This window comes from Zea mays, chromosome 8 (assembly GCF_902167145.1).
Source record: "Zea mays cultivar B73 chromosome 8, Zm-B73-REFERENCE-NAM-5.0, whole genome shotgun sequence".
NCBI classification, from domain to species: domain Eukaryota; kingdom Viridiplantae; phylum Streptophyta; class Magnoliopsida; order Poales; family Poaceae; genus Zea; species Zea mays.
In genome coordinates this window covers 147,246,689-147,273,151 of record NC_050103.1, presented here as the reverse complement: position 1 = coordinate 147,273,151, position 26,463 = coordinate 147,246,689, and positions in this window count along the sequence as shown.

Here is a 26,463-nt window from a genome sequence, read left to right as displayed (position 1 = left end):
CCATGTCCAACAGAGTTCGATTCTTCCTTTCCACTACACCATTTTGTTGTGGAGTGTAGGGAGAAGAGAACTCATGCTTGATGCCCTCCTCCTCAAGAAAGCCTTCAATTTGTGAGTTCTTGAACTCCGTCCCGTTGTCGCTTCTAATTTTCTTGATCCTTAAGCCGAACTCATTTTGAGCCCGTCTCAAGAATCCCTTTAAGGTCTCTTGGGTATGAGATTTTTCCTGCAAAAAGAACACCCAAGTGAAGCGAGAATAATCATCCACAATAACTAGACAGTACTTACTCCCGCCGATGCTTATGTAAGCAATCGGGTCGAATAGATCCATGTGTAGGAGCTCCAGTGGCCTGTCGGTCGTCATGATGTTCTTGTGTGGATGATGAGTGCCAACTTGCTTCCCGGCTTGGCATGCGCTACAAATCCTGTCTTTCTCAAAATGAACATTGGTTAGTCCTAAAATGTGTTCTCCCTTTAGAAGCTTATGAAGATTCTTCATTCCAACATGGGCTAGTCGGCGGTGCCAGAGCCAACCCAAGTTAGTCTTAGCAACCAAGCAAGTGTCGAGTTCAGCTCTATCAAAATCTACCAAGTATAGCTGACCCTCTAACACTCCCTTGAATGCTATTGAATCGTCACTTCTTCTAAAGACAGTAACACCTACATCAGTGAATAGACAGTTGTAGCCCATTTGACATAATTGTGAAACGGAAAGCAAATTGTAATCTAATGAATCAACAAGAAAAACATTGGAAATGGAATGGTCAGGTGAAATAGCAATTTTACCCAAACCTTTGACCAAACCTTGATTTCCATCCCCGAATGTGATCGCTCTTTGGGGATCTTGGTTTTTCTCATATGAGGAGAACATTTTTTTCTCCTCTGTCATGTGGTTTGTGCACCCGCTGTCGAGTATCCAACTTGAGCCCCCGGATGCATAAACCTACAAAACAATTTTAGTTCTTGACTTTAGGTACCCAAACGGTTTTGGGTCCTTTGGCATTAGACACAAGAACTTTGGGTACCCAAACACAAGTCTTGGAACCCTTGTGTTTGCCCCCAACAAACTTGGCAACTACCTTGCCGGATTTGTTAGTAAGCACATAAGAAGCATCAAAAGTTTTAAATGAAATGGCATGATCATTTGATGCATTAAGAGTTTTCTTTCTAGGCAACTTGGCACGGGTTGGTTGCCTAGAGCTAGATGTCTCACCCTTATACATAAAAGCATGATTAGGGCCAGAGTGAGACTTCCTAGAATGAATTTTCCTAATTTTGCTCTCAGGATAGCCGGCAGGGTACAAAATGTAACCCTCGTTATCCTGAGGCATGGGAGCCTTGCCCTTAACAAAGTTAGACAAGTTCTTAGGAGGGGCATTAAGTTTGTTATTGTCTCCCCTTTGGAAGCCAATGACATCCTTGATGCCCGGGCGTCTCCCATTATAGAGCATACTTCTAGCAAATTTAAACTTTTCATTTTCCAAGTTATGCTCGGCAATTTTAGCATCTAGTTTTGCTATATGATCATTTTGTTGTTTAATTAAAGACATGTGATCATGAATAGCATTAACATCAATATCTCTACATCTATCACAAATAGACACATGCTCAATAGTAGATGTAGAGGGTTTGCAAGAATTAAGTTCAACAATCTTAGCACGTAATATATCATTTTTATCTCTAAGATCGGAAATAGTGACATTGCAAACATCAAAATCTTTAGCCTTAGCAATCAAATTATCATTTTCTACTCTAAGGCTAGCAAGAGAATCATTCAATTCCTTAATCTTAGCAAGTAAATCATCATTATCATTTCTAAGATCGGGAATTGAATCAATACAAACATGAGAATCAACCTTAGCAATTAATCTAGCATTTTCATTTCTAAGGTTGTTAATGGTCTCTTGGCAAGTGCTTAGCTCACTAGACAATTTTTCACATTTTTCTACCTCTAGAGCATAAGCATTTTTAACCTTAACATGCTTTTTATTTTCCTTGATTAGGAAGTCCTCTTGGGAGTCCAAGAGGTCATCCTTTTCATGGATGGCACTAATTAGCTCATTTAGTTTTTCCTTTTGTTCCATGTTAAGGTTGGCAAAAAGAGAGCGCAAGTTATCTTCCTCATCACTAGCATTATCATCACTAGAGGATTCATATTTAGTGGAGGATTTAGATTTAACCTTCTTTTTGCCGTCCTTTGCCATGAGGCACTTGTGGCCGACGTTGGGGAAGAGAAGTCCCTTGGTGACGGCGATGTTGGCGGCGTCCTCGTTGTCGGAGGAGTCGCTTGAGCTTTCGTCGGAGTCCCACTCCCGACAAACATGGGCATCGCCGCCCTTCTTCTTGTAGTACCTTTTCTTCTCCTTTCTTCTCCCCTTCTTGTCGTCGCCCCTGTCACTATCACTTGATAATGGACATTTAGCAATAAAGTGACCGGGCTTACCACACTTGTAGCAAACCTTCTTGGAGCGGGACTTGTAGTCTTTCCCTCTCCTTTGCTTGAGGATTTGGCGGAAGCTCTTGATGACGAGCGCCATTTCCTCATTGTCGAGCTTGGAGGCGTCTATAGGTTGTCGACTTGGTGTAGCCTCCTCCTTCTTTTCCTCCGTCGCCTTGAATGCTACGGGTTGAGCTTCGGATGTGGATGGATCATCAAGCTCGTTGATCTTCCTCGAGCCTTCGATCATGCACTCAAAACTTACAAAATTCCCGATAACTTCCTCGGGGGTCATTTTAGTATATCTAGGATTACCACGAATTAATTGAACTTGAGTGGGGTTAAGGAAAATGAGAGATCTTAGAATAACCTTAACCATTTCGTGGTCGTCCCACTTCGTGCTCCCGAGGTTGCGCACTTGGTTCGCCAAAGTCTTGAGCCGGTTGTACATGTGTTGTGGCTCCTCCCCTTTGCGAAGTCGGAACCGACCGAGCTCCCCCTCGATCGTTTCCCGCTTGGTGATTTTGGTGAGCTCATCTCCTTCGTGCGCGGTTTTGAGCACATCCCAAACTTCCTTGGCGCTCTTCAACCCTTGAACTTTGTTATACTCCTCTCTACTTAAAGAGGCGAGGAGTATTGTTGTCGCTTGAGAGTTGAAGTGCTCGATTTGGGCCACTTCATCCTCATCATAGTCTTTATCCCCTACGGATGGTACCTGTGCACCAAACTCAACAACATCCCATATACTTTTGTGGAGTGAGGTTAGATGAAATCGCATTAAATCACTCCACCTAGCATAATCTTCACCATCAAAAGTTGGTGGTTTGCCTAATGGGACGGAAAGTAAAGGTGCATTTTTAGAAATGCGAGGGTAATGTAGGGGGATCTTACTAAACTTCTTACGCTCTTGGCGTTTAGAAGTTACGGAGGGCGCATCGGAGCCGGAGGTCGATGTTGATGAAGTGTCGGTCTCGTAGTAGACCACTTTCCTCATCTTTTTGTGCTTGTCCCCTCTCCGATGTGGCTTGTGGGAGGAAGATCTCTCCTTCTTCTCTTTGTGGTGCGAAGAAGATTTCTTCTCCTTCCCTTTGTTGGAGGAGCTCTTCTTCTTCTCCTTCCTTTTGGTGCGGGATTCTTCCGATGAAGTGCTCCCGTGGCTTGTAGTGGGCTTTTTGCCGGTCTCCATCTCCTTCTTGGCGTGATCTCCCGACATCACTTCGAGCGGTTAGGCTCTAATGAAGCACCGGGCTCTGATACCAATTGAAAGTCGCCTAGAGGGGGGGGTGAATAGGGCGAAACTGAAATTCTCAAAAATAATCACAACTACAAGCCGGGTTAGCGTTAGAAATATAAACGAGTCCGCGAGAGAGGGAGCAAAACAAATCGCAAGCAAATGAAGAGTGTGACACGCGGATTTGTTTTACCGAGGTTCGGTTCTTGCAAACCTACTCCCCGTTGAGGAGGCCACAAAGGCCGGGTCTCTTTCAACCCTTCCCTCTCTCAATCGGTCCCTCGGACCGAGTGAGTTTCTCTTCTCAAATCACTTGGGAATCAAACTTCCCGCAAGGGCCACCACACAATTGGTGCCTCTTGCCTCAATTACAAGTGAGTGTTTGATCACAAGAAAGAATCAAGAAAGAAGGAAGCAATCCAAGCGCAAGAGCTCGAAAGAACACAAGCAAATCTCTCTCTCTAGTCACTAGGGCCTTGTGTAGAATATGGAGAGGATTTAATCTCTTTGGTGTGTCTAGAATTGAATGCTAGAGCTCTTGTAGTAGTTGGGAAGTAGAGAACTTGGATGCCATGAATGGTGGGGTGGTTGGGGTATTTATAGCCCCAACCACCAACTTGACCGTTGGTGGAGGCCGTCTGTTTGATGGCGCACCGGACAGTCCGGTGCACACCGGACATGTCCGGTGCCCCCGCCACGTCATCAGTGCCGTTGGAATTTGACCGTTGGAGTTCTGACTTCTGGGCCCGCCTTGATGTCCGGTGGCGCACCGGACATGCACTGTTCACTGTCCGGTGCGCCGGCATGGGCGACTCTGACTCTGCGCGCGCTGCGCGCGCATTAAATGTCGTTGCAGGTAGCCGTTGGCGCGAAGTAGCCGTTGCTCCGAGGATGCACCGGACAGTCCGGTGCACACCGGACATGTCCGTTGAATTATAGCGGAGCAGCCTTCTGGAATTCCCGAGGCAAGCGAGTTCCGGAGCCGCGACCCGTTGGAGCACCGGACACTGTCCGGTGTACACCGGACAGTCCGGTGAATTATAGCGCGCCGGCTCTGGATTTTCCCGAAGGTGACGAGTTGGAGCCTGAGTCTCCCTGGTGCACCGGACACTGTCCGGTGGCGCACCGGACAGTCCGGTGCGCCAGACCAGAGGGGCCTTCAGTTGCCTCTTTGCCCTTTTGTTGAACCCAACACTTGGTCTATTTATTGACTATGTGTGAACCTTGGCACCTGTATAACTTATACACTAGAACAAACTAGTTAGTCCAAAGATTTGTGTTGGGCAATTCAACCACCAAAATTATTTGGGAACTAGGTGTAAGCCTAATTCCCTTTCAGGCTCGACGAGTCACGTGGGGCTATGTGCGGAGATGATGCGCAGGGTGTTGGGGCTTCGGCCACGGGCATGGCACGCGCAAGGGGCATCGCAGCTAGGCACACGTCGTACGCTGGCGGGGCTGCGCGTGCAGTGTTTACTTGGGACGCTTCGCGCAGGGGCTCGAGCGTCAAGCCTAAGTCGTTGGTTGCCCGCACCAGGGGCTGGCCACATAGGGACCGCTAGCCTACCATGCTGGGGGTGCCATAGCTGGGGGTCTACACCGGCAGGGGTGAAACCAATCGTTCGGCTCGGGCTCGCCGGGGCTGTACCGCCGGCCGCCGTGTTTGGGCTTTTGGGCAGGTTTTTGCGACGTGGGTGCCGGTGGGAGCGGACGAGCAGTTGGGGGAAGAGGAACAATGGGGCGGGGGCGCCACTGATAGGCGGGCCCCGTGGCTGGGCGGGCACGCCCGCGCGCTGTGCGAGCTGGACGCGCGGCTGGGTGGCGCGGTGCGTGCGGGACGGGGCCGCGTGGACATGGGCCTAGGAAGGGGGCAGGAGTTGAGCTTTTCCATTTTCCCTTGTTTTCTACTTTTGTTTTCTATGTTTTCTATATTCTTTTCTATCTAATTTCCAAACTCGAGCACAAACTCAAAACAAGATGAATGCATTTCAAACACATGCAACCAACAAAAATAAAATATGCGCTTCAGCATGGTGCAACATCACACGACTTTTTAGGGTTTTCTTGATACATGAATTCAAAATAAATCCCTCTACTACTTTAAAAGAGAAATAAAGGAGTGAAAACAAAAGAGAGGTAAGAGGTAACACCTGAATTTGGTGGATATTAGAGAATAAATGTTATACCCCCAAATTCAGGGTGTTACAGGGGTGCCGCCGAAGCTTTGTTTGTTGAGTGCCTTAGACCCAAACACTCGGCAAGTCACCCTCACTCACTGCCGTCACACGACTTCACTTTGTCGAGTGACCGATGGTTTTATCACCGAGCATTTTTTGTCGAGTGGTTGTGGAGAGCTCGACAACAAAGTCGTGTCCAAGTAGCTACAAGAGTACTCGATATAAAACATGGACTGAATTGTTAATTTGATATAGTATTTTGAACGTGTACGCCTAATGCTTTTTTTACCCTATAACCATAGCTATACTACGGTTTTGTCTGGTTAGGCTGTGCTTGTGAAAATACTGCAATAGGCTATGAGTTATGAAAAAGGTACTATAGACTCTGTGAGCTGTTAAAAAACTAAAAACCGTTAAATGGAAACCATTAAAAATGCTAAAAATTCTTATATATATTTTCACAGTTCCATCCAAAATGATCTTTTATTTTTACGCTGCAAAAAGGCGGCTTTTAAAAAAATATGCTTCCTAGATCGAGTCTTTTGGGTTGACTTTTGACTTTTAAGAGGTAAAAACCGAAGTCAAAAGCTAAACCAAACACTCGTTATGTGGTGTAGGTTACTCATATAGTTATTTAAAACACTGTTTTACATTAAAGATTGCACTGTTTGTAAAATAAAGTTTGAAATAAGAGATTTGATGAGAGATAAAATAAGTAAATTGCTGGAGATAGTCTAATTACTGAGATTTGTTACGGATGTGAGCCAAACATGCGGAGGCGAAAGAGTGCTTTTGCGGACGATCTCGCTCGATGCATTGGCAGTTTGAGAGAGTGGGGTGGGCGCATGTACACACATGATGCATGCATCGTCTGATCGTCTCGTCCGGTCGTCCCCTGTCAGCCGCGCGACGGCCCACGCCGGGCGTCGTCGTCAGCCAGCGGGCAGCCGGGCACGCCGCGCCCGCATGCATCATTGCCCGCGCGCGGCCGGCCCGCAACAGCCCGCGCGCGCTAGCCAACTCCTCCCAGCCTGGCCTGCCCGCGCGCGCGTCGTCGTCGCGCGCGCCACGCGGCCTCGCGCTGCATGCGTTGCGAGCGTGCTCGGCGTTCTGAGACATACGATCGAGGCAGCAGGCGCGACCGTCACTGCGTACGTACGGTACGGGCGGGCGTACGCGCCGCGCGGCGACGATCGGTAGCTGTTTCCGCGGCGTGCACCGGTGCCGTGCCGCCGAAGGTGCCTTGTCGCCGCTCGCCGATGGAACGAGAGATGGACGACGCCAGTGCCACGACGGCCTGCTAGCGCGGCACGCCGCACGCACGCGCATGCACATTGCACGCACGATCGGCTTGCTGGCGGATCCAAGGACTGGACTGGACCGGTCATCCCGGGGACGCGTGCGCGCGCACGCACTTGCCGGCCTCGTGCGTGCCCGGCCGTCTTGCGCTAAGCACCGCTGCCATGGCGAGAAAGCTTCTTATGTACGTACGCCGGCCGTATGGTGTGTGATCGATCGCGACACATATATTTCGCTTGTTATATATATCATTTCGTATCCATACTCAAGGGCGGACCTAAAACAAAATGAGAGTAAGGCTATACTTACAAGAATGGACACCAAAATACTAGAACAGGAGCATCTGCAAGGGACTTCTTGGTAAATTTAGACTCTACTAGTTCCACAGAAGAAATGAGCAGGGAACCTAGACCCTCACTCGGACCTATGTAGGTCCGCCCATGTCTATACTAGCTACAAAAATTATGCAGTGATCGCATCTATATACACTACCGAAAATTGGCTCTTTGCCGAGTACCAAATGATATTTTCTTTCGGACACTCGGCAAATAAGCTCTTTTGCTGAGTGTTTTAAGTGTTTTTTACGCTTCTTTGCCAAGTGTTTTATTTTGGACACTAGGCAAAGAGCTTCTTTGCTGAGTGTTTTTTCAAGACTAGACAAAGACAATTTAAAAATCATATTTTGAAGCAGTAAATTAATTCAAATGAAAAAGTTTTCAACTACAAATTTGTATAACTCATCAAGATGTACGATTTATGTTTTGATCATTTTTCACATGACAAAATAAAAATAATTTGTTCATAAAACATATATCTCTCTCGTAGTTTATGAAACTACAAGAGAGATGTACAAGATTTGTGAATAATGTTAGAACCATCATGTGAGATGAACAAATGACCAAACTGTTGGGGGCCTTCGTCTTCCGAAGGTCCTCAAAAACATGACTAACCATTTGTTATCAACATATTGTTAAGTATTATAGGATCTTCGGAATGAGAATAGCTTCGACGCAGAATGGTGGAAGCATAACGAAGTAAGCTTCATCACAACGACGCAGGAAGATGGAACAAGGAGAAGGTGTTATTCGAATTGCTAGGAGCAAATGATAATATTACCCCTGTGACATTTGTAAACATTGCATGTAATCTTTTAGGGTATGAATGTAATATCATATGAAGCTGTACGATTGACTATAAATAGATAAACAGTACATCATACTGTTCACGCTGGATTAAAATTGCATTCACGCTTTCGCCTTCGAACAAGCCGAAGATATAAATGTAATGTACATTATGTATCACTTTGTCAATTATGAGATGGATCTTGATGTTGTTCAACATTTTATATGAAATGAATAATCAGCGTAATGTTACATCTGTAACTATATTTTTATATTTATGAATGATGAAGACTTGTCTTTCATGACCTTCGTCCAAGATCCATTATGCCTGCAAGGAGATAATGCTTCGAAGGATGAAGGTACTTAACATTTAACAATTGTGTTGTCTTGTTTTATGGTTCAGTAATAAAAAACAAGTGGCCAACACAAACAACGAAAATAAACTTTGTAGATCTTGAGCAGCTATACAATTTTATAATTGACATTTTTTTCATTGGAAGCCAACTTTTCAACGAAAACCACATCTAAATTTTAAAAAAATTTAATTTTGAAAACGACCTCAAATGAAAAAACCACTAACATGAAAGTTTAGGTCTAAAATAATCAAATTACTCACGGTTTGTTATAATACATGAGGAATAAAAACGTAATATAGACACAATTGATGTAGTAGTATAGTGGTAGATGAGGGTATGCGCGAGAGAGAGGTTACTAGTTGAAATCTCACCATTCACAAAATATGTAAATTTGATTGATTCAAAATAATGATGAAAATGATAGGGCGATGGGTATGGTAATGACTATTTAGAGTTGTTCCCATAATTTAAAAAATATTTTGCTATTTATCTGTGTGTTTTACGATTCTTAATTTGTGGATTGCTTTTCGACAATCAGGAAAGTATTTCGAGTGTCCGAAAAAAATACTCGACAAATAACTTTTTACCGATAAAATATTTACCGAGTAATTTTTTTCGAGCGTAAAATGACATTTGCCGAGTGTCTGAGACACTCGGTAAAGAAGACGAGTCCCGTGGTGATAGCGATATTGAGCTGCATTTGGTCAATCAAAAGATCGTTGGCTGAAAAGGCTTTAAATATAGACGATGATCGTACGTGTGAAGCGAGACCGAGCTAATTAAGGCCTTGTTCGTTTGCGTCGGATTGTATTTGGAATCGTTCTAGCTAATCAAAGTTTATATAAATTAGAGAAGCGATCCGGTTAGGAATTGTTCCGACCCACCAATTCAGCACAAACGAACAAGCCCTAAGGCAGCAGACGGCGGATCTATACATAGGTTGGGCGAGCAGAGCTCAAACCAGCAAATAAAGGCGTTTTTGGACGTGATGTTGTTGGTAGTGCAGCTGTGTGCCTGTGTCCTCGCGGCGAGCGTAGTACGTAAGCTTCTTTATTTATATTTTTATACAATATAATAATCTCTAGTTAATAGAGGGTATGGAAACGAGGCCACTTACAGCACGAAACGTGTCACCTGTCAGTAGTGGCACTGACGTTTTGAGGAAGAAAAAAAAACACACAAAATTATAGCTTTGTAGTACTACTTAGTCAAGCACCTAAAACTTAACTAGTTTTTTCTTTTAAAAAATAATTGATACTTACGGTACTGTCGGCGTTTCGAGACAGGGGGTCCCTAAGCCGACGAGTGAGTGTGCTGCGTGCCCCAGTCCAGATGGGTCGAGCGCGTGGGCGAGCGCGAAGGGGGGAGAGGCGAGGCGGCCGGAGCCGAGCGTGAGAGAGGTGGAAGTCCCGCGGCCTTCGTGTTCGTCCCGCGCCCAGGTCAGGTGCGCTTGCAGTAGGGGGGTTACAAGCGTCCACGCGGGTGAGGGAAGCGAGCGGCCCCAAGAGAGCACCTGTCCCGTCCTCGGTCCCGCGCGGCCAACCTTCTCTGAGAAGGCCCTGGTCCTTCCTTTTATAGTCGTAAGGAGAGGATCCAGGTGTACAATGGGGATGTAGCAGAGTGCTACGTGTCTAGCGGAGGGAGAGCTAGCGCCCTAGGTACATGCCAATGTGGCAGCCGGAGAGATCTGGGCACCCTGCTGGCGTGATGTCGTGGCTGTTGGAGGTGCGGCGGAGCCTGATGGAGGGACAGCTGTTGGAGCGGTCGAGTCCCTGCTGACGTTGTCCTGCTTCCGTAAGAGAGCTAGGGGCCGCCGTCGTCATAGAGCTTGTGGAGCGCCATCATTGCCTCTCTGGCGGAGCTGGCCGGATGAGACGCCGGTCTTGTTCTCCGTGACCCGAGTCGATTCGGGGTGGGATGATGATGGCGCCTCCTGTTGACGTGGCGGTCTGTGCCCTAGGCAGGGCGACGTGGGGTTTCCTCCGAAGCCGAGGTTGAGTCTGCCTTCTGTTGCCGTGGCCGAGCCCGAGCCAAGGGGTCGGTCGAGGCGGAAGTCGTTCGGCCGAGGCCAGGGTGGAATCCGAGCCCTGGGGTCGGGCGAGGCGGAGTTTCGTCGTCTTCCGGGTCTTAGCCCGAGTCCGAGCCCTGGGGTCGGGCGGAGCGGAGTTCGCCGTCTTCCGGGTCCTAGCCCGAGTCCGAGCCCTGGGGTCGGGCAGAGCGGAGTTCGCCGTCTTCCGGGTCCTAGCCCGAGTCCGAGCCCTGGGGTCGGGCGGAGCGGAGTTCGCCGTCTTCCGGGTCTTAGCCCGAGTCCGAGCCCTGGGGTCGGGCGGAGCGGAGTTCGCCGTCTTCCGGGTCTTAGCCCGAGTCCGAGCCCTGGGGTCGGGCGGAGCGGAGTTCGCCGTGGCGCCTTTGGCGAGGCCTGACTGCCTGTCAGACTTACTCTGTCGAGTGGCGCTGCAGTCGGAGTGGCGCAGGCGGCGCTGTCCTTCTGTCAGACTGGCCAGTGGAGCGGTGGAGTGACGGCGGTCACCTCGGCTCTGCCGGAGGCGCGTGTCAGGATAGAGGTGTCAGGCCTCCTGTGCGTTAAATGCCCCTGCAATTTGGTCAGTCGGTGTGGTGATTTAGTCAAGGTTGCTTCTGAGCGAAGCCAAGGCCTTGGGCGAGCCGGTGATGTGTCCGCCATAAAAAGGGGGCCTCGGGCGAGACGGAAGCCTCTCGAGGTCGGCTGCCTTCGGCCGAGGCTAGGCTCGGGTGAAGCGTGATCGAGTCACTCGTGTGGACTGATCCCTGACTTAATCATGCCCATCAGGCCTTTGCAGCTTTATGCTGATGGGGGTTACCAGCTGAGAATTAGGCGTCTTGAGGGTACCCCTAATTATGGTCCCCGACAGTAGCCCCCGAGCCTCGAAGGGAGTGTTAGCACTCGCTTGGAGGCTTTTGTCGCACTTTTTTGCAAGGGGACCAGCCTTTCTCGGTTGCATTTCGTTCCGGTGGGTGCGCGCGAGCGCACCCGCCGGGTGTAGCCCCCGAGGCCTCGGAGGAGTGGTTACACTCCTTCGAGGTCTTAATACTTTGGCTGGTCTGGTCGTTCCCTCATGCGAACTGGCCGTAGCCCGGGTGCACGGTCGGGGCCCAAGCTCTCGGGCTGGTATGTTGACGCTGTCAACGATTTGGCCGGAGCCGGTTTTTGCGAGAGCAGCCCCCGAGCCTCTGCACAGGGCGAGAGGACGATCAGGGACAGACTCGGCTTTTTACATACGCCCCTACGTCGCCTTTCCGCAAGGAGGAGGGGGGGAGTACGCCATGTTACCCTCGGTGGGCACCGAACATGGTGTCTCCGATGAGCTGCAAGCGGGTAATCCGAGTGGACGTCTGTGCCCCGTTCGTTGGGGGTCGGCTAGGGGCCCAAAGGCTCGCCCAAAAGTACCTGCGGGTGATTTGCCGGACCCGGTCCCCTGGCGACGGGGTCCGAGGGCTCGATGCCTCCCTCCGATGGGATTCCGTTACAAGATCGTTCCCGCTGGTCTCGGAAATGTCCTAGGGTACCTCGGGAGCGCAGCCCGAGCCTCGGTTATGTATCGAACGTACCCCTGGTCATCCCTCGCTCGGTGTCTGAGGCGACTGTGAACCCTTCGGGGGCCAGCCTTCGAACCCCTGATCAGTAATGGGCGCGGAGCCCGAGTAGCCTGAGGCGGCCATGGAGCCCTTCGGGGGGCTGGCCTTCGAACCCCTGACCAGTAGTGGGTGTCGGGCCCACGCGATCTGAGGCGACTGTTGAACCCTCGGGGGGCCAGCCTTCGAACCCCTGATCAGTAATGGGGGGCTCGGAGCCCGGTTCCTTCGCGGAGAAGGATCCCTTTCGGGGTATCCCCCTTTCCCGGTCCCTGTTGCAAGAGATAGAGAAAGAGGAAAACGGAAAAGGATACGAATTCGGACGACGTGGCGTACCTTTTCTGAAGCGGTTATTACGGCGAAGGTGAAGCGTCGCGCGCTCCTCCCGCCAGAGGCGCCGCGTGTCCTGCCGTGGAGTTAATGCGACAGGGCGAGTGGTCGGCGGGGCGGCCGTTACGCGTGTGCGAGCCGTTTCGAGGAACGGCTGTGCCGCTTCGCGTTTTTTGAATCCTGTGTCCGGTCCAGGCGGCGTGCTGGAAACGGTTTTGCCCTGGCCTTCATATACTCGAGAGGGGGCCCGGTGACGGTTCTTCACTCTGCTCCCTTCTTTTTCCTTCAGGTTTTCGCTACCCGGGAAACTTTAGCCGGAGGAGAGAGAAACCGCCTTCCCTGCCCCCCGCGCCGCCATCTTCTCCATCTTGGTGATGGCGGACCGAGTGACTATAATCCCCCCGCGCGACCCGTGGCCCTTCTCCACGGTGACGGCGAGTGATCTGGAGGAGCTGGTCGGCGAAGGTTTACTCCGCCCCCTCACCGACAAGCAGCGGCCGGAGTGGATTCCTCCCGTGGGTGGAGACGCTCCGTCCCCACCGCCGGGGTATGTTGTGAGCTTCGTCTCCTTCCATGAGCGGGGATTTGGTGCGCCGGCGGGCCGCTTTATGCGGGCCATCTTATTCCACTACGGGGTGGAGTTGCACAACCTTTCCCCCAACTCTATCTCGCAGGCCGCTATTTTCGTAGCGCTATGCGAAGGGTACTTGGGGATTGCTCCCCATTGGGATTTGTGGACTTACTTCTTCCTCGCCGAGCCTTTCGCCTTGTCGACGGGGGAGAGGAGGATCCGTGCAGCGGTGCGGGCCGGCGGCTGCATTCTCTTGTTGAGGCAGTCGCGGGCGTCGCAGTACATTCCTGCCATTCTCGCGTCTTCGAACAAGGGGTGGCAGCGCCGGTGGTTCTACCTCCTGGAACGACGGTGAGTTGCTCCCACCATTTTCCCAGCGAGTAGTTACAGCTGCCACCGACGCCTGGCGCCACGGGACCCCGCACGAGAGGCAGAAAAATCTCGAGCCCCTTCTCCAGGCCCTGAAGGAGTTGCGGGAGGGGGGACTTACTGCTGCGGGAGTGATCGCCGCCATTCACCGTCGGAGGGTGCTCCCATTGGCGGAGCGGCGGCTGTCGCTCTGGGAGATGACCCCGGAAGCCGACTGGGAGGGCTCACGAATGTCCCCTGATCCTCTCCCTTTCGACGCCCTCCAATGGCGGGTGTCGGCCGCGATGGGGAAGCCGGACCCCCACGCATACTCCCAGCTTCGGATGCGCCCCGATCAGGGGTGCGTGACTTTGGTGAGCGTTTGCTCCTCCCTTCTTCGTATGTCTTGTTGCTCCAGGTCCTTATGATCGGGTTCCTTTCTCCCCTCCTTTTAGGATGTGGGGTGTCACAAACCCTCCCTGCCACGGGTCCCGGAGGACGCGGTGGACCGTGCAGCGCGGCGGGTTGCCGCGGAGGAGAAGAAGAAAAAGAAGGACGCGGAGAAGGCCCGGGCTCGTGAGCGGAGGCGGGCTCGGGACGCCTTGGAGAAGCGCCGCCGCCAGCAGGAGAGGGACGGACTCCCGAGGGAGCCGTCGCCGGAGACGCCTGACGACGATGATGACGACGATGATGATGATGATGACGGCATGGCCGCCCGTCTCGGCCTCAGCCTCGGCCTGGGGTATGGCCAAGAGCCGTCGAGCCAGCCCCCGAGCGAACCGACTCCGTCAGCCCCCGAAGTCGGGGCGTCGGGCTCCCGACCCGAGGCGCGGGGGCGAACCGAGAGGCCACCTGACCCCTCCGCTGAAGTAGTTTCGGAGGTCCAGACCAAGGCGTCTGTTTCCCAGAGGCCGCCGCTTGTGCCGGTAGCGGACGGGAGTGACCCTCAGGTCGTCGCTGCCGTGCCCGGGGAACCTGTCTCCCAGGCGCCCCAAGCGCCGGCGAAGCGGACCTCGGCGGCCGTTTCGAGAGCCGGGATCCAAGAAGGCTCTCCTCAGGCGCGGTGGATCATGGCCCGGAGTGGGTGAGTACCTCGGAATGTCTTCGTCTTGGCCTCCCATTCGTATGTTTTGGTTGTGATCCCCTTCCTTTTTTATCCAGCAAGCGAAGTCACGGCCAGACCGACCTGGCACCCCGGAAGGCCCTCAAGACGGCGCCGAACCGTGCGGCCAGCGCCATTCGACCGACCCTCTCGCAGGGTATCCCGACATCGGGGGTTCGGGCGTCGCCAATCTCGGGGGAGCGGGCTCCCGAGGCCGGCTCTTCAGCCGAGGCGGCGATCGTGGTTGAGGAGGCGGCTGACGCCCACGCGGCTCTGAGTTCGCCTGTCGTGCCGGTCATGCCGGCGTCTGCCACCGTCGAGGCTGCCGCCGTCCTTGTCGAAGGGTGTCCAGCCGCCGCCAGCGCTGGGATGGCTGATGCGTCGGTGCCCAAGACCCCAGAAGAGGTGGGCGCGGTCGCGCAATCTGTCCAGCCGGGCGACAGCCTCCTCGCTGTGCGGCGGAGCCCCGAGGCCCGGCGCCCGTTGCTCCGATTCCGGACCCGCGAGGCCTCGGACCCCGTCTTCGTTCTCGATGATGAGCAGGAGGACCAGTCCTGGGGTGAGCTCCGCGAGCGCGCAGAGGCGACAGTGGGGTCGCTCCGGGCGTCGCTGGAGGTTTTCTGCAGAGACGTCCCCAAAATCCTCCAGGTAGCGGTTTCGGGCGTCCCTTTCTTCCTTCTGTGTAATACTCGCTGTAACGCCCTGTTTCCCTTTCCCAGGATCTGACGGACCGGAGCGCCGCTAAGTCGTCGTTCATCCGCCGTGAGGTTGATGTCTGGGGCTCGCTGCGATCCCTGAGGTCTTCGCTCGCCGGGGCTACCACGCGCCTTTCTCAGCAAGATGCCAAGGTGGCGGATCTCCAGCTGCTATGCGCCGACCTGAGAGCCGAGGCGGCAGCGGCGCGTGCGGAAGCGCAACAGCAGCGATCGGAGCTCGCCCGAGTCGTCGAGGAACGGAACCGACTTCAAGACCGGGCTGCCGAGGCCGAAAACCGAGCCGAGGCCCTCGCGGCTGACTTAGCTGCGACCCAAGTCGCGGCCTCGGAGCACCGTGCCCGAGCCGGGAGTACGTCTTGGTCCTCCCTAGTTCTTTTTCTTGTCCGTTTCCCTTGCTTGTGCTTGAGGTATTTCTCCTGGCTACTTGCAGAGCTTGAGTCCGCCCTTGATGAGTCCGCCAAGGCGCTTGCTGAGGCGCTTGCCGGGGCCGCCGAGCAGAGGGAGGCGGACCTTGCGGCCATGTCCGAGGCCGTCTCGGACTTTTACCGTGCCCTCGGCTCTGATGACGTCCCTTCAGGAAGCTCCCCTCAGAGCCGCCTTCGAGGCTTGGGTGGTCACGCCCGCGGCAGAGTCCGCGAAGCGCTACACCATGGCGTCAGGCGGGCCTTCGCCGTGCTCGCTTCTCACTATGTTGTGGATCTGGAGCGGGTTAGTGAGGGGTACTGTCTTCCTGACGAAGACAATGCTGCTCTGGCGGAGGTGCAGCGGCTTGACGCGGTTGCCGCCGGCCCGAGCGCGGCGCTGGCGACTACCTTTGAGGCGGAGGTCCTTCCTCCTGCGGCGTCACCGGAGGTCGAGATGGACCCCACCGATGGCGGGGGTGGAGTTGAAGGCGCGGCTCCTTCCCAAGGCGGCACCTGATTCTCGCTTGAACAGTTTCTTGTTGAACGTGTGTCTCACCACGGCCGCTGAGGCCTGAACACTTTTGTCTTTCTTGCATGGAGTCGTACTCTCCTCTCTTTCCGTCTGCATGTTCGTCCTAGCTCGTCGATAATAGAGTGGCTTCTCGAGTTGGACCATTCTTCGTGGCAGGTGATGAGTGAGGTATCCCTAACCCGGAGGTACGGGAGTTCCTCGGCTCAATCGGCCTTGCCATTTTCATGAACCCGCGTTCGCTCCTCGAGACCCGGCTTCTGACATAGCCAGGAGAACGTAGCTGGGAGAACGCAAGAGGCCCCCCCTTTTTTGATTTAAAAAGATCTTGACGCAGAGGGGTTCCCCCTTTTTAGCCCCCGAGGGAGGGTCGGGCTCCGCCATGGCGAGGCCGACCCTTCCTTAATGATCGAGGCGCAGAGGCTGCCTGACGGATCGGGCCCCGGCCCGAACATCCAGCGAGTGCTCGGCGACATCCCTCAGTATGCCGGGCATGTCCGAGGGACTCCACGCAAAGACGTCGGCGTTTGCGCGGAGAAAGTCGACGAGCACTGCTTCCTATTTGGGGTCGGGCCCGAAACCGATCCGGATCTGCTTGGTGGTGTTGCCACTGGGGTCGAGGGGGACGGCCTTGACCGTCTCTACTGGCTCGAAGTTGCCGGCATGGCGCTTCACGTCTGGGACCTCCTTGGAGAGGTTCTCCAGGTCGGCGATGAGGGCCTCGGACTCGGCGAGGGCCTCGGCGTACTCCACGCACTCCACGTCGCATTCGCACGCGTGTTTGTACGTGGGGCCGACGGTGATGACCCCGTTGGGGCCCGGCATCTTGAGCTTCAGGTAGGTGTAGTTGGGGACGGCCATGAACTTCGCGTAGCATGGCCTCCCTAACACGGCGTGGTAGGTTCCTCGGAACCCGACCACTTCGAACGTCAGGGTCTCCCTTCGGAAGTTGGAGGGTGTCCCGAAGCAGACTGGGAGATCGAGTCGCCCGAGGGGCTGGACGCGCTTCCCAGGGATGATCCCGTGGAAGGGCGCAGCGCCTACTCGGACGGAGGACGGATCGACGCGCAGAAGCTTGAGGGTCTCGGCATAGATGATGTTGAGGCAGCTGCCCCCGTCCATCAGGACCTTGGTGAGCCTGACATCGCTGACAACGGGGTCGACGACGAGCGGGTATTTCCCCGGGCTCGGCACATGGTCGGGGTGGTCGGCCCGGTCGAAAGTGATGGGCTTGTCGGACCAGTCTAGGTAGACTGGCGCCGCCACCTTCACCGAGCAGACCTCCCGGCGCTCTTGCTTGCGGTGCCGAGCCGAGGTATTCGCCGCATGCCCTCCATAGATCATGAAGCAGTCGCGGACCTCGGGGAACCCCCCTGCTGGGTGTTCTTCGTTCTTGTCGTCGTCGTGGGCCCTGCCACCTTCGGCGGGTGGCCCGGCCTTGTGGAAATGACGCCGAAGCATAACGCACTCCTCGAGGGTGTGCTTGACGGGCCCCTGATGGTAGGGGCACGGCTCCTTGAGCATCTTGTCGAAGAGGTTTGCACCTCCGGGGGGCTTCCGAGGGTTCTTATACTCGGCGGCGGCGACAAGGTCCGCGTCTGCGGCGTCGCGTTTCGATTGCGACTTCTTCTTGCCTTTCTTCTTGGCGCCGCGCGGAGCAGACGCCTCGGGAGCTTCTTCCGACGGGCGGCCCTGGGGCTGCTTGTCCTTTCGGAAGATAGCCTCGACCGCCTCCTGGCCGGAGGCGAACTTGGTGGCGATGTCCATCAGCTCGCTCGCCCTGGTGGGGGTTTTGCGACCCAGCTTGCTCACCAGGTCGCGGCAAGTAGTGCCGGCGAGGAACGCGCCGATGACATCCGAGTCGGTGATGTTGGGCAGCTCGGTGCGCTGCTTCGAGAATCGCCGGATGTAGTCCCGGAGCGACTCCCCCGGCTGTTGCCGGCAGCTTCGAAGGTCCCAGGAGTTCCCGGGGCGCACGTATGTGCCCTGGAAATTGCCAGCGAAGGCTTGGACCAAGTCGTCCCAGTTGGAAATCTGCCCCGGAGGCAGGTGCTCCAACCAGGCGCGAGCAGTGTCGGAGAGGAACAGGGGGAGGTTGCGGATGACGAGGTTGTCGTCGTCCGTTCCGCCCAGTTGGCAGGCAAGGCGGTAGTCCGCGAGCCACAGTTCCGGTCTCGTTTCCCCCGAGTACTTTGTGATAGTAGTCGGGGGTCGGAACCGGGTCGGGAATGGCGCCCGTCGGATGGCCCGACTGAAGGCCTGCGGACCGGGTGGTTCGGGCGAAGGACTCCGATCCTCCCCGCTGTCGTAGCGCCCCCACGCCTGGGGTGGTAGCCTCGGCGCACCCTTTCGTCGAGGTGAGCCCGACGGTCACGTCGATGGTGCTCGTTGCCGAGGTGGCCCGGGGCCGCAGGCGCGGTGTTGCGCGTGCGCCCGGTGTAGACCGAGGCCTCCCGCATGAATCGGGAAGTCGCGGCATGAGGTTCCGAGGGATATCCTTGCCTCCGGGATGCAGTGCTCTCGGCCCGCCGGGCCGCAGCGCCTTCCAGGAGATTCTTGAGTTCTCCCTGTATTCGCCGCCCCTCGGTGGTTGACGGCTCCGGCATCGCGCGGATGAGCATCGCTGCGGTCGCCAGGTTCTGACCGACCCCGCTGGATGCGGGCGGCGGCCTGATCCTGATGTTGTTGGCGACGCGGTGCTGGAGACCTTGGGGCAGATGACGTATTTCTCCGGCCAGGGGTTGGCCCACCCATGCCTGTCCGGCGTCCCGACGGATCGGCTCAAGCGCCCCTGTTCCCTCGTTGAGCCTGGCCTGCGCCTCGCGGACTTGCTCGAGTTGTGGGTCGTAACCCCCCGCCGGAGCGGGGACCACAGCTAGCTCCCGTGGGATGTCGGCGCGAGGCACCGGCCTAGGGAGATCACCATCCTCCGGCATGCCAAGATGGTTGCCTTCGATGGGATCCCCTAGCTCGATGTGGAAACATTCGCGGCTTGGGCCGCAGCTCTCGTCACCGAGGCTGCGGCTTCCGTCGGAACGGTCGGATAGACAGTAGTCACATGCGGTCATGAAGTCCCGCATGGCACTGGGGTTGCCATGTCCGGAGAAATCCCAACCGATGCTGGGATCGTCATCTTCCTCGGACCCGGAGGGCCCGTAGGTCGAGACGTCCGTCAGTCGGTCCCAAGGCGACCGCATACAGAACCTCAGTGGGGTTGCACTCGCCTCAATGAGAGCGCCCGCCAAAACGAAGTCGTTTGGCGGGTTGAGGCCGAGTCGAAATGACGCAAGATGGGAGTTAGTCGTTACCTTTTGGTCGACGAGGAGCGACGTAGTCACATCGGGGACTGGTTGCGCCGTCGTCTCTGGTTCGAGGGCGACGTCCTGCAGGCTTTCCGCGAGCGCGCCGGCGTCGTCTTCTTGCTCGGGGTCAGCGTGCCGCGGGGGGACGGCGCTTGCCTCCGTCTCGAACGCGAGGTCGACGTCCGGCGTGCCTTCCGTCGGGGCGTCGGGGGCGTCGATTCGCTCGACGGCCGGCGAAGCGTGGCCTCCCGTCTGGCCTTGACGGCCCCGCCTCCTCCTCCGTTGGCGGGGGAGAGAACGGAGCGAGCCCGAATGTTGCTCTTCCACCACGCGGGGTAGACGTCGTCGATTCCGCCGCCGGCGGGCGGGTTGTCGGCCGCCATTGTCGTAGTCGCGCGGCGGTGGAAGAAGTGTCATGTCGTAGCTGCCGTCGAAGGACATGAACTCAAGAGTCCCGAAACGAAGCACCGTCCCGGGCCGGAGAGGTTGCTGGAGACTGCCCATCTGGAGCTTGACGGGGAGCTGTTCGTCAGCACGCAGCAGGCCCCTACCTGGCGCGCCAACTGTCGGCGTTTCGAGACAGGGGGGTCCCTAAGCCGACGAGTGAGTGTGCTGCGTGCCCCAGCCCAGATGGGTCGAGCGCGTGGGCGAGCGCGAAGGGGGGAGAGGCGAGGCGGCCGGAGCCGAGCGTGAGAGAGGTGGAAGTCCCGCGGCCTTCGTGTTCGTCCCGCGCCCAGGTCAGGTGCGCTTGCAGTAGGGGGGTTACAAGCGTCCACGCGGGTGAGGGAAGCGAGCGGCCCCAAGAGAGCACCTGTCCCGTCCTCGGTCCCGCGCGGCCAACCTTCTCTGAGAAGGCCCTGGTCCTTCCTTTTATAGTCGTAAGGAGAGGATCCAGGTGTACAATGGGGATGTAGCAGAGTGCTACGTGTCTAGCGGAGGGAGAGCTAGCGCCCTAGGTACATGCCAATGTGGCAGCCGGAGAGATCTGGGCACCCTGCTGGCGTGATGTCGTGGCTGTTGGAGGTGCGGCGGAGCCTGATGGAGGGACAGCTGTTGGAGCGGTCGAGTCCCTGCTGACGTTGTCCTGCTTCTGTAAGAGAGCTAGGGGTCGCCGTCGTCATAGAGCTTGTGGAGCGCCATCATTGCCTCTCTGGCGGAGCTGGCCGGATGAGACGCCGGTCTTGTTCTCCGTGACCCGAGTCGATTCGGGGTGGGATGATGATGGCGCCTCCTGTTGACGTGGCGGTCTGTGCCCTAGGCAGGGCGACGTGGGGTTTCCTCCGAAGCCGAGGTTGAGTCTGCCTTCTGTTGCCGTGGCCGAGTCCGAGCCAAGGGGTCGGTCGAGGCGGAAGTCGTTCGGCCGAGGCCAGGGCGGAGTCCGAGCCCTTGAGTCGGGCGAGGCGGAGTTTCGTCGTCTTCCGGGTCTTAGCCCGAGTCCGAGCCCTGGGGTCGGGCGGAGCGGAGTTCGCCGTCTTCCGGGTCTTAGCCCGAGTCCGAGCCCTGGGGTCGGGCGGAGCGGAGTTCGCCGTCTTCCGGGTCCTAGCCCGAGTCCGAGCCCTGGGGTCGGGCGGAGCGGAGTTCGCCGTCTTCCGGGTCTTAGCCCGAGTCCGAGCCCTGGGGTCGGGCGGAGCGGAGTTCGCCGTCTTCCGGGTCTTAGCCCGAGTCCGAGCCCTGGGGTCGGGCGGAGCGGAGTTCGCCGTGGCGCCTTTGGCGAGGCCTGACTGCCTGTCAGACTTACTCTGTCGAGTGGCGCTGCAGTCGGAGTGGCGCAGGCGGCGCTGTCCTTCTGTCAGACTGGCCAGTGGAGCGGTGGAGTGACGGCGGTCATCTCGGCTCTGCCGGAGGCGCGTGTCAGGATAGAGGTGTCAGGCCTCCTGTGCGTTAAATGCCCCTGCAATTTGGTCAGTCGGTGTGGTGATTTAGTCAAGGTTGCTTCTGAGCGAAGCCAAGGCCTTGGGCGAGCCGGTGATGTGTCCGCCATAAAAAGGGGGCCTCGGGCGAGACGGAAGCCTCTCGAGGTCGGCTGCCTTCGGCCGAGGCTAGGCTCGGGTGAAGCGTGATCGAGTCACTCGTGTGGACTGATCCCTGACTTAATCATGCCCATCAGGCCTTTGCAGCTTTATGCTGATGGGGATTACCAGCTGAGAATTAGGCGTCTTGAGGGTACCCCTAATTATGGTCCCCGACAGGTACCAAATAAATATACTATTGAAGTATATTCAATAAAAACAATAACGTTTATCTAACGTCACAAAAGCTGAAATTGTTTTTTTATATAAATTTAGTTGGACTCTGATGTATGCTCTGGGTCAGTACGTACTAAAATTTGCATTAGTTTTTGGGCGGAGGGAACGAGTAGTACACGAGCTACAGAAACTCCGCCTCTAGCTCGAGCTCGTCTCATAAAAAGAAGAGCACACGGGGGGAAAAGCTCTTCTTGCTACGCATACTGCGCGACCGACCGAGCGAGAGGACGACGACGCGTGTTTAGTACGAACAAATTAAAAAGATAAACTCAGCACATCATGTCGCGTTATTAGCTGCCGGTTTTTTCAGCCTGCTAGCTTTGCCTATACCGTGATTCTGTGGGCTGAGATAGACGAGACGACGACCTAGCTAGCTAAACAACCCGGCCCCAAAAGGCGCAAAGAGCTGAAAGTGACGCCCTAAGAAAGTTAGACTAGTACAAATGACACTTTTGTTTTGCAGATCGATCGACACTCCTTTAATTTTCCAGCTGACAGCAATAATATATATAACCAGTGTGTGTGTGTGCACGCGTTTTAGGCATCGAGATGCATGGCGTACGTACATCCACAACATTAAGCAGTTGACCGTTCCCAAAAGAAAACTGCATATATCATTTCAACTTGCAGAATTAATAAGCTAGATAGCTAGGTCTGCTTAAAGATATAAAAACAAGTCTAGCTGCTGAGCTAGCTAGATTATTTTAGATGGCCATATATATCCGATCGTCTAGGCGGCATATATATAGTTTCTATACGTATACGTAGTGCAGGTTTAGTAGCGAGCGAGTAGTTTGACTGTGTGCATGCGTGCATGCATGGGATCCTAGCCAGAACGAATTACTAACTATAGGATGCGTCAAGAAAACACACTAGCTAGCAGCAGCATGAGCGCTGCTAGCTATTCCAGATGCAGGCATATATAGCTAAGCTCATTGGCCGTGTGCATGCATGTGTTTTGTTTAGGGCCGGGGAGACAGATTATTTCTCTCCCACCAAGACGAACCGGGCGATCTCTGCTGTCCCTAGCCCAAAGCTGGACATGACATGATATCCACAGGAATATTACAAGGCAGGCAGGCAGGATCAGCAGCGCGAGCGAAGCAGCTCATGTGCCGTCCAGCTGCCTATGTTGCTATTTAATCGCGCCCAAGGTGCATGCATGCATGTGTGTGGTTGGATTAGGTTATTACTCGATATAGATCAGCAAACGTGCCGCCCGGCACGGCACGGCCCGGGCCCGATCTAGGCACGGCCCAAATAGGCACGGCACGCCCAGGCCCACGGGCCTACCGTGTCGTGCCTGCACAGTCCTGCGTGCCTTGCAGCAGGCCCAGGCACGGCCCGGCGGGCCGTTTTTCGGGCCGGGCCAGCCCGAAAAGCCCGATAACATACAAAATACAGTAAAACACAATTCACACAGAAAATATACACAATATTGAGCTGTTAGTGCAATGCCGCCTCATTAAAAACCTTTCTAGGTAAAACTCACACCTCGTGAGAAACCCTAGAAAGGAAAAAAGAGTACGGCCAGCTCAGTTTATAATTCAAATGTTCAAAGTTATTACAATGTACAAGCCAAAGTATCAGGACAGGTCAAGCCAAAGTATCAGGACAGATCAAGTCTAACTGCCTAAGTATCAGACTATCAGGACAGAATGACAGATCAAGACAAAGTATCAGGACACATCAAGCCAAAGTGTTAGTAGCACCAGCATCTTCATCCAGCCAGAGGTCCTTGAAGGACTCCTCTAATTCATTGTCCACCACAGCATGTTGTGCCCGTTGTTGGCCTAGCTCCCAATCTTTGATGCACACCAACATCTCCACTGTCTCTGAGTTCAAGCGCCGTCGTCGATCCTCAAGAATCCTGCCAGACAAACTGAAAGTAGACTCCGAAGAAGTAGTTGAGGCAGGAACAGACATAATGTCTCTAGCCATAATTGAAAGAATTGGATAGGTTAGTTTATGCTCATGCCACCAATTTAAGATATCAAAATCATCCTCATAGGCAGCCACATTGTCACTGTCAAGGTAAACAGTTAGCTCACAAATACCCACACCATGTCCACTACTACCTGAAGAACCTGATGCAGTTGAGGATCTAGAAGCACTTGTTCCTCCAAAAATTTTACCCCAAGCCTGTTTTCTTTTACCTGTCATACCTGATTGATGTGTGGTTCTAGATGGCCTAGCAGCACCAAACTTAGTTTCATACTTGGCATATAGCTCTAGGGTCTAGAACAAATGCAAAGGAATATAACATTGGTATAGACTTCCAGTACTTCATGAACTTAGCTTTCATTGGAACAACAACATCACTTAGATTAGTATCATGTTCATGTTCATGCAAGTGGCTAACAAATTCAAGTATGTGATGGATTACCAAAGGACTAGTGGGGTAATAAACACCAGACAAGACAACAGTTGATTCATAAAACAGCTCAAGGAACTCCAAAACCTTTTCAGCTACATACCAATGTTGTTCATTCAGTAGAGGATAGCCATAGTGTGTATTAATGAACACAGAAAACACAGACTTATATGGCAAGAGATGTTTTAGCATAAGATAAGTTGAATTCCATCTAACATCCATGTCTAAACCAAATTTTCTAGGTCTACAACCTTTTGCTTTGCAGTAATTACTAAATGAACCAATTCTCTGGTTAGAAGAGTTTAAGAAATTAATAGCAGTCCTAAACACATCTAAATAATCCTTAAGCCTTTTCAAGCCACATTTCACTATCAAGTTAATAATGTGACAGGCACAACGCTGATGAAGCACACTATAAGTTTTGTTACTGGTATCTGTTGGATCAACATCAGCACCCAAATAACCAGCAAGCATAGGTGACAATGTGAGCATGGCAGTTGAATTAGAAGAAGCATTATCTAAGGTAACAGAGAACACTTTATCAATCATGCCAAAGTATTGAATCACACAAGCAATGCGTTCAGCAATGTTAACACCATTATGAGACACTTGGATCAATTTAAAGCCTATCACACACTTCTTTAACTCCCAATCAGCATTAACAAAATGAGCAACAACAGTAATGTAGTCTTCCTTGGCATTACCAGACCATATATCAGAAGTCAAGCAAATAGAAGACACAGTAGGAAAAACATCATCTTTTAAGTTCTTTAATTTGTCATTGTATAACTTAACCATGTCTCTAGCAGTTGTAAACCTAGATACTCTAACATATCTAGGGTTGTGAGCATGCTGAATGTACTCATCCCAAGCATCTGTGTCAGCTATCCCTAAAGGAAGATCAAGTCTAGCAATCAAACGACAAAGCTCAGTTCTAGCCACTTGAGGATCATAGTCCCAGTTTCTAAAAGACCCATCAGGGTTCAAAGCAAGTCTAGTTTGAACCATAGCAGCATGATCAGACTTCTTTTTACATGATTTCTAGTGCCTAAGCAAATGTCCAGTGCCAGCATTAGAATTAGCACTCAACCTAGCTTTGCAAAATTTGCAAATATCTGCAATGCGCACCTTCTTACCATTACGGTTTTCTGTGACTTCAGTGAAGTCATCCCAAACAGCAGATCGACGTTTACCAGTGCTAGAAGAAGTCAATGAATCAAGTTCATTAGAGCCAGCAGCATCACTTACCGGCCTGGGATTAGGAGTGGTATCGACACCGAACAAGGCAGCAGCAGCATCTCCCATGTCATCGACGTCATCGGGAAGCTGCCCTAACTCAACGAGCTCCTCGTTGATGGTTCTAGGGTACCGACCGTTGTCGTCGTCGTCATCCATAACCGACTTCTATCTCGGCACCGTACCTCGACGGCAGTGGCGGCACTAGCACGACTCCGTAGTCGGCCGACGACCTACCAAAGTCCACAAGCAAGCAGCGAGGGTTAGGGTTAGGGATTGGAATGGTCAACTGGTGAGGAAGCGAGGAAGAGTGACATACCTGCCAAGCCGGAGCCCGGAGCCGGAGACGAGGGTAAAGTGCACGACGACGGACGACGCGAGAGGGAGAGCCGGTCAGCCGGAGAAGAGGAGATTAGGGTTAGGGTTAGGGATTGGGATTGGGATGGCCGACTGGAGAGGGAGAGCCGGAGAGGGACTTATCTCTGCCAAGCCGCAGCCGGAGACGATGACGGGGGACGGTGGGAGGGAGAGCCCGGAGCGGAGATTAGGGTTAGGGATTTGTGATTAGGGTTAAGGATTTCACCGATCAACCGATGCAGAGCCGGAGTCTGGAGAGGGGCGCCGCACGGAAGGGGGCCGATGACGTAGATCCGACAGAGACTACGGCGACGGCCGACGGTGAGGCGGTGAGCAGCAGAGCAGAAGGAGAGACGGAGAGGCCGAGGGCGAGAGCGAAACCGCGAGCGCGAGAGAGTGACTGAGTGAGAGAGGAGACGGAGAGTCGGGTCGGGAGCAGAAGCCGAGGCTATGCGCTTATGCCGTGCAGTGCCGCTCCCCGTACCGGGCCGGTCCGTGCCTGCCGTTCTCTGGCGGGCCGGGCCGTGCCGCCCGGCGGGCGCACCCAGCAGCCCAGGCACGGCCTGGTAAAATGGGCCGGGCTGGCCCGGGCACGAAGCCAACCGGGCCAGGCCGTGCTTGGGCCAGGCCAAAAAAACGGGCCTCGTGCCGGACTCCCGTGCTCTGGGCTGCATGCTCATCTATATTACTTGATAGATCCTCAGGGAAGACGAAG